General features: G+C 36.0%; 1 pseudogene; it reads right to left on the bottom strand.

The window, feature by feature from the left end:
* Positions 1–4,729: 4,729 nt before the first annotated feature.
* LOC118983762 (pre-mRNA-splicing factor RBM22-like) lies at positions 4,730–5,931 on the bottom strand (annotated as a pseudogene).
* Between the last annotated feature and the right edge of the window lie 3,110 nt (positions 5,932–9,041).

Below are 9,041 nucleotides of genomic sequence, written 5' to 3'. Positions count from 1 at the left end.
ACACACTGATATCAGTGTGTGTGGGAATAACCACACACTGATATCAGTGTGTGTGGGAATAACCACACACTGATATTTTTCTCCCTCTCTTTCCCTTTCTCCAAAAAATACATAAATAAAATATTTTTTAAAAGAACAGAAAAATGAGCAAGTAAATTATTGCAATGAAATGTTTTAAGTGTAGACCCAAACATAGGATGCTATAGAATACATAGGTTAGGGAATTTGGGGGGTGGCAGAGAAAGATTCCTCAGGTGGCAACACATGAAGTTAATTTTGAAGAATTAAAAAAAGCAGGCCAAGTAAAATGATAGAAAAAGAGCAAAGGACACTCCAGGCAAAGGAGAAACGAGGGAAGAAGCCATATACATAGTAAAAACTGCAGTAGTTCAGTATGGCTGCAGCACACAATAAGATATGGACAGTGGCTGAAATGGAAGTTGGACTTGTAGGCAGAAGCCAGCTTGTTAAGGAATTTTACATCAAGTTGAGACACTTGGGATGTATCTTAAATGCAATGGAGAGTTACTGAAGAATTTTCACATGCAGGGTCTCATGGCTGTATTTGCAGTTTAGAGAAATACTTCTGATGCAATGTAGAGTCTGGATTGTAGAACTTAACACAGGAGGAAAGGATAAAAATTTAGTTGGCTATTTATTCTCACCAGGTAAGAAATGAGGAGATGGTAGTGGGAATGGAAGGGATGGGTGCAGCTATTTAGATAGTGAGAAAGATTCATGAAGCTGGATGGACAAGAAGACACAGTGAATTTGGCACACAGAATATGTTGTAGAAAATAGGAGAATCATGGAGACAATGATAAATTCACTTTTGTACATGACAAAAATACTTGGAGGTGAAAATCACATTTTATGTAGGCTTGGACTTTGGCCAATGGCATATAGTAAAGATAATCTTCAGGGCTTGCACCAGCCTCACTTAGCAGAGAGATTCAAGTATGTTCACTAGACCAGATTTATCAAAGAAAGTCTTCAGTTTTTCAGAAATTTAATTAGCTAGAACCCACCATTCCCTTAGCATCTTACTTATTGAATCTTTATTCTGCTTAGGTGATAAATCTATCTTGGAGTCAGATATTCTATATTACTCTCACTTTGACCCTTTTACTATTTTAAAAATGAATCATGTTTTCCTAATCACTGCCAAGAAGACAAGAAGAAATCCTCCACTTTACAACTGATCAAATTCTCTTTCATTTGAACTTCACAGTCTCTGTTACCCTCCCCAGATTGTATCTGTTGTTTTTTTCTTGACCCTTCACTCACATTCATTATTAATTTTTCCTGAAGAATACCAAAGCAATTATTGCCTGCCTCTTATACTATCCTCCATGAAAGAATTTTAACTGTCTTAGGGCCCTACGAAATCAAGGGTTGTATACACCAATCATGTGACTCAACACTTTTTTTGAGCTTTTCAAGATAAAAGTTTAAAGTGCCTCCTGATTAAAGTGCTTCTGTGATTTTTGGGCTGCATCGAGTTCTGTACTTCCCCATTATTTTCTTAGAGCTTCTTTTACAGTCAAGAAAGTAACTTGGACACAGCCTCCAGTAAACCAAATGGCGAAGAGGGGAAGATTTCAGATTAGTGGAATTTTCTAGTTGCCTTTTTAGAAACCGGTGGAAACTCATCTGTGTCTGTTGTTTTTATTGACCTCTTTGTTAGAATATTTAAATCTACATTGTCACTCAGTGTGTCTGTGCTACTGAATAAAACAGAATTGACCTTTGATATTTCCTTTGATTAATGATCTTTTCAGGATTGCTGCCATTATTCTGAACAATATAGAGCATTGCCAGTTAAAGATTAAAAGAACACATCAGCGGAGCCAGACAAAGGTGGGTTTGACTCATGATTCCCTCATTTACTAACTGCATAACTTAGCTAAGTCATTTAAGTTTTCTGAGAGCTCCCTATTTTCTCATCTGTAAAAAGATATAGTCACACATACCATGTTATTCTTGAGCTTGGAGTGGTTTTCAAATCAAGAAAATATTTTACCAATTTTGAGACACTAGCACCTGTAGTTTTGGCACATATTTAGAAGATATGGAGGACAAAAAATGAAAGGTTTTATGGCTATTCTCTAAAATATACAATGAATCATGTTTAAAGATTATTCAGTAAAGATATTTACAGAAAGTTAGGTTTTCTGTCATTTCTTTTTTGGTTGTTGTTCAGTTATAGTTCTTCTTTTTTCCCTGTTTCTCTCCCCTGCCCCATCCCCAACTTTCTAGTCAATCCCCCCGCCCTTGTTGGTGACCATGAATCTTCTAGTAATCCACTATTCATGTTCCTTGACTTACTCCTTCCTTTCTTCCCCCCATCGTCCTCCTCCCCACCTCTGGTCACTGTTGGTTTGTTTTTTATTTCCATGTCTTTGGTTATATTTTTCTCATTTGTTTTCTTTTGCGGATTAGCTTCCACTTATAGGTGAGATTATATGGTATTTGTCTTTCACCACCTGCCTTGTTCATTTAGCATAACACTCTGTAATTCCATCCATGCTGTTTCAAAGGAAAGGAGTTTCTTCTTTATTTTTCTGGCTAAGGGTAGGAGTTTCTTCTTTCTTTCTCTTGCATAGTATCCCATTATGTAAATGTACCACAGTTTTTTGATCCACTCATTTACTGATGGGCACTTAGGCTGTTTCCAGCACTTGGTTATTGTAAGTAATGCTGCTATGAACATTGGGTGCATAGGTTCTTTTGAATTGGAGTTTCAGGATTCTTCAGGCACAGTCCCAGAAATGGGATCACTGGATCAAAAGGCAATTGCATTTTTAGTTTTCTTAGGAAATTCCGTACTGTTTTCCACAATGGTTGCACCAGTCCGCATTCCCACAAACAGTGTACTAAAAATCCTGTGATTTTCTCCACAGCTTCACCAGTGTTGTTTGGTGATTTGTTATTGAAGGCTGGAAGAGTAATGGAGGGTAAATGGGCACAACTGTAATTGCACAACATTAAAACAGGAAAAATGATGGGCATTCTGACAGGTATGAAATGGTATCTCATTCTGTTTTTAATTTGCATCCCTCTGGTGGCTGGTAATGCTGAACATTTTTTCATGTATCTATGTACCCTCTGTATGTTCTCCTTGGAAAAGTGTCTGCTGAGGTCCTTTGCCCATTTTTAAATTGGATTGTCTGTCTTCCTGGTGTGGAGTCATGTGAGTTTTTTATATATTTTGGAGATCAAATCCTGTCTGAGGTATCATTGGCAAATATGTTTTTGCATACAGTTGTTCCCTTTTTATTTTGTTGATTTCTTTAGCTGTGCAGAAGCTTTTTAAGTTGATGTAGTTCTATTTATTCTTTCTTTTATATCCCTTGTCCTAGAGCATGTATCAGTGAAAATATTGCTGTGTGCGATATCTGAGATTTTCCTGTTTATGTTCTACTCCAGGACTTTTATGGAACCAAAACTTCTTTTTAAGTCTTTTATTTCTCTTGAGTTTATTTCAGTGTGTGGTATAAGTTAGTGGTCTAGTTTCATTTTTTTTTTGTATGTACTTGTCCAGATCTCCCAATACCATTTACTGAAGAGGCTATTTTTAGTCCATTTTATGTTCCTTCCTCCTTTGTCAAATATTAATTGATCATATTTGTATGGGTTTATTTCTGGGCTCTCTATTCTGTTCCATTGGTCCATGTGTCTGTTCTTATGCCTGTATCAAACTGTTTTGATTACAGTGGACTTGTAATAAGTTTGATATCAGGTGTCATTTGAAACTAAAATTTGATTAAGAAATTTTATTTTTATTTTTTGAAAATTGATTTGTTTAAGTTTTTAAAAAATAAAAAATACAACACATCATCAATTATTTTTACCATTTACAATTCAGTTATAGGAAAGCATTCTAAGAACAGACTTCCCTGCTCAGAAGCGGGGAATTAAAATGGGACACATGAAGGATGAGGGATGAGGGTAAAAGTTCTAGCTGTTGGTCACCAGTCTTGCATTTAAACACACTCCAATGTTTTTCATTTCACAGTGTGTTAAAGTGTTTTATAGGAAGTTCTTTAAAATAGTCTCACCTCAGACACCAGGTTTCTTCAATGATATACAGCTTTGTGACATTTGTTTCCATCCAATTGATAGGAATTTTTTTTTTGTCCTTTTTGGTAACATGGAGAAGTAAGTGTCAGCCAGACCCCTTCAATAATCAGTAAGAGAAGAGGTAAGGAGAGCCTGTGGCTGTTCATGCTGGTGGTTTCCACATGAATTTCTGAGGTCTTTATGCTGATTTCCACATGTGACTGCAGAAGTGTTAAATCACACTCGTGTTACTACAATGATTAGTACTAGTAATCTTTTTTAGATGATAAAAAGGAAAATACCCAATGAACATAAAAATGGTCAAAAGGTTTATATCACACATCATTTTTTTTCTTTCCAAATACAAAATGAACACATAGTTGTGTTGGTAACTCCATTGGACATTTCAATCCACCCTGCTGTTTGTTCCCCATAGAAGTAAGAGGAATGAGCATCGAGTTTTATTAGTAATATTATAGTAGTGACCAGATGTGTTAATGGCAGCTTCTTTGAGGTTCATCAAAGCATTCTCCAACTGCCCACATCTGAACACATTTGGCTACCATGTGAACTACAAAGAAAGGAAAAATACATTTATTCCAATATTTGTTTACTGGGATTTTTAAGCACCCTATCTTGTGTAGAGCCCCAGAGTGGTTATTATGTGCTAGGGGATGCTGTTTTTCCTAGCATGAGCTCCCATTCTCTGAGGGTCTTGAGAAGGATACTGGATTGGTGCTGGAGCCCTCACGAAGGGATGAGGTGGTCCCATTGGGTGGAACATGTGTGTCCTAAAACGTGTGGATGGGAGGTGGGGAACACCAGTGGGTGGAGGCAGGGCAATGTTCACCAGAACTGGAGATCCACTGGGGGACTGGTTGAAATGTTGGCAGAAGTTTCTTCTTCTGCTGTAGGATGAGGAGGAAGAGCTGCTGGCTCTAGAATAAGCTTTAGCTTGATCCCAGACTCTGCGGTTCTCTCCTCTTTCTTTTCCTCTGGCTGCTTGGGACTTTCCCCATTTCACATTGAGTCTACAGCCATTGATAATCAACTTCCTAAAGGACTTCTCCACAGCCACTACTGCATCCTGCCTTGTGGCAAACTATATGAAAGCACACTGCTGCCTCTGCATAGCAGTGATTGTCTGGCTCTCTCCGACCTGGTAGAAATGATTTATTTACTCTGTCTCAGTAATGGCCTCACCTAGACCACCAACATATAATGTGGTGATAGTCTTGTCCTCTGGTGAGTCCAGATGAGGCATTGTTGAAGCCCGTTATTTGCAACAGGGTCATTGATTCCATAATATCAGTCTTTAATGTTATTATCAGCTAGGGGGTCATTTGGGTCTGTAGGCTTCTCATGTTTGTATGGAGCAAATGCAGGGTCAATTCCTTTTGTAGTAGGGTGTGGTCCCGGCCAGTTTGAGCAGCATGTCACTGGTGGATGTGGCTTTTCCCAGCATTCCAACTGGCCATGTTCCATCGGAGTTAGAAATCTCCCTCTCCATATTCTATGTGTAGTATGCTTTTCTGACATTGACTTTTGCATGTCATCCTTAAAAGAAAACCATGCATCATGAACCTGATTGAGCAGGCCATACTCTAGATCCAAGAGGCAGGTTTGGAAGACATCTTTCAATTTACTACAGATTTGGCACACTTCAGTCTTCTTGTAATTGATGCGAACCCCGGGGCACCAGAAAAACCCTGTGAATGGCCTAGCACAGATTTTGCATTCTTTCTCATACTTTTCTTTGGTCATTCAGATATGTGGGTTTTCTCCAAGACATGTCTGGCAGAGAATGGGAAAGATTGCATCCTCCCAGTTCTGCCTGTTGTAGGTGTTGGGACCCAGAGAAGTCACCATCTTGAGAGTGTCTGTAGGCAGAGGAAGCTTCTGAGTGGAGAAAGAGTAGATTAAACAGTTTTAGACATTTTTATTGAAACAACTGCAAGAAATATTGAGAGTTCATGTAGATTCCTCAACCTTATTTTGAGTAGCTAGAGACCTAAATTTTACAGAAATCTTTGAGGAATTACATGACAGTTAAAACTAGTTGAAAAGGAAGTACACTACTCTTCTTATTAAAACCTTCCCATGTGTTCCAAACTTTACTACAAGGGTAATGATTTTAAAATGTAATCAAGAATCAAAGTAATCGAAATCAGTACTTCTCAAACTTTTTGGATTTATGATTCATTTGTGCTCTTCAAAATCACAAGAACCCCCTAATTTTTACCTACTACATAATTACTGAAGTAACAGTTTCATGAAAATGTATTTTATCTTACAAAACAAAAAATTACAGTGAAATGATAGAATGGTTTTATATTTTCTCAACTCTCTGTAAGATCTGGCATAACAGAATGTAGCTATATTTTATATTTTCTGCATTTAATTGCTTGCAATACATTGTTTTGTTTGAAGTATAAAAACACAATCCCGCATCATTCAGATGCATAGTTGGAAAGGAAAGGAATATTTTAATAATCATTATGATAATTGTGGATACTCTTCTTTGATACTACACTGAAATTTAAGAGTGATAATTTCTTAAAGATTAGTTACAAATTGCATTGGAAACCACGTTAATGAACTTTTAAAATGACCTTTTCATGCTCTATTTCATTAGTATCCATTTGTTTATCCTGTACTCTGGGTAGATTTTTTACTCATACATGATTTTGTATCATCATTCATTGCTCATTGGAAAAATTTTGATTTACTGAGTAATACAGTAAATTACTAAATATGACACAATATGAAACATGACACATTATATAATATTAACAATCACATTAATTAATGTCACCACTGATCTTATCAAAACATTATCAGAGCCCTGGCTGGTGCAGCTCAGTGGATTGAGCGCTGGCCTGTGAAGCAAAGGATCATGGTTCGATTCCCAGTCAGGGCACATGCCTGGGTTGCAGGCCAGTTCCCAGTGGGGGACACATGAGAGGCAACCACACATTACTATTTCTCTTCCTCTCTCCTTCCCTTCCCCTCTCTCTGAAAATAAAAAAATAAATAAATAATAAATAAATAAATAAATAAATAAATATTAAAAAATTATCAGAGACCAGGAAAATTTCACTCCCATGTTTGCAGATACAAGATTTTCAAAATTCAAATTTTCTCTCGAAAGTTTAGATTTTACATTGGCAACAAATACTGTCAGTCATTTGGCTTGAAGTGACAGACTTACTTTATAAATTTCTCAAAAAACTATTAAGAAATCATCAAGTCTAAATAAGCATAGTTTGTCAATCTTTCAAGTGAAAATAGTGTCCTATGAAAACAGTAGCTAGCGCAGCTCACAACTCAAACAATAACATGAGTGCTTTATTTTTAAAGGCAACCATTATACTTTGGTATCAGTCATAAGTGTTTTATGTAGATATTTTATTTTTATACAAAATATTAAGATACTCAAGCATTAAAATTAAAAATTATTAATTTTGATGATTCACCACAGATATTTTAAAGTTAATTGGCTTCTTTTGGTAATCCATTTACTGCAAATGCATGGCAGTGAAGAATACAATGACTACCAGTACTATATAGTGTCACTAAGCTAAAAGTTTTACCCACCATTTCTTTTTGCACCATCAAAACAAATGTCCTCACAATGAAAAAGACAAGTAATAATAATTATCATCAAAATAGTTTTGAAGTCTCCTAGAACCAGTGACCACAAGGGTCTGTACATCATACTTGGGAAACTCATGACATAGAGAATGTCTTTAAAATGCTTATATTTTTAGTCCTTTTTTCCTTTTTGTTCTATCCTTTCACTACCTACCCACCTCCCACTCTAGCTATCATCCTACTCTCTACCTATTTTGCTTGTTAGTTCCCTTTGTTTATTAGATTCCACATATGAGTGAAATAATATGGTATTTATCTTTCCTAGCTGTCTTATTTCACTTAGCATAATATTCTCCAAGTCCACCCATGCTGTCACAAAAGGATAGGAACTCTTCCTCCTTTTTCACAGCTGAATGGTATTCCATTATGTAAGCGAGCATGGACAACAGTGAGAGGACAGTGGCAGGGAAGGGATATAAGGGGGCTAAATGGTAATAAATATACAGTAAAAATTGTAAAATAAAAAATAAAATGCTGATTTTTTTAACCAGACTTTCTGAAATTCTAACTCACAGGTTTAGAGAAGGGGTCCAATAATATGCATTTTTTAACTAGCACTCCAGAAGATTTTGAGAATGTTGTTCTCTGAAACAAATTTTGAAATATGCTGCATTGAGAAGAGATGGCTTCACTTTGGTTATGATTTATGTGAACTGAAATATATCTGTCTAAAACAACAAATTATTTAACTTAATAAAATTGGTTATCCTAGCTGCTTCATTGATGTATTTTTAAAAATTTATCCAAAAGGATAAATGAATAGTCCTTTCTTTGTGTATAACAATTTGTTATTTCACATCTCCATATATACAAGTATACAACTAGTTTTAGGAATGTAAATGTAATTGGGTAGGGGTTTTTTGTTGTAGTTTTCTTGCATGCACCAGTGTTTGGTCTTTAAACAGCTATGTACACACATGCGTATCTATGCACAAACTTGGGTCAGTGAATACAGCAGGAATATTTACATCCAAAAGTCAGATTTGAAAAACAAAGTTCTAAATGTTTCTGTGTCCCATACCTGTTACTTACAAATCTTGAAATATTAAAATTATATCTCTTTAAAGTTTTCAACCATGATGAAGGCAACTCTCCTAACAAATTTTATCATATATGATAGCCTTTTCAGTTATATTAGGCTCACACCACAAATCACACAAACTATAGCCCCTAGGCAAAGTTTAAATCAAAATAACTTTGCAGTTGAATGTCTTTTTCACTGATGTGTCATACTGCCATCTTGACCATTTAGGGTAGCAACTTTTATTTAGCACTACCCAATTGTCTTAGAAACTTAACAGTAATTCATAATTGTATTTGAGATG

The sequence above is a fragment of the Sturnira hondurensis genome, unplaced genomic scaffold (genome assembly GCF_014824575.4).
Source record: "Sturnira hondurensis isolate 20B ecotype Veracruz unplaced genomic scaffold, ASM1482457v3 Scaffold0003038, whole genome shotgun sequence".
NCBI classification, from domain to species: domain Eukaryota; kingdom Metazoa; phylum Chordata; class Mammalia; order Chiroptera; family Phyllostomidae; genus Sturnira; species Sturnira hondurensis.
The sequence above is the reverse complement of the archived record's forward strand: the minus strand, read 5'-3'. Positions and strand labels throughout refer to the sequence as shown.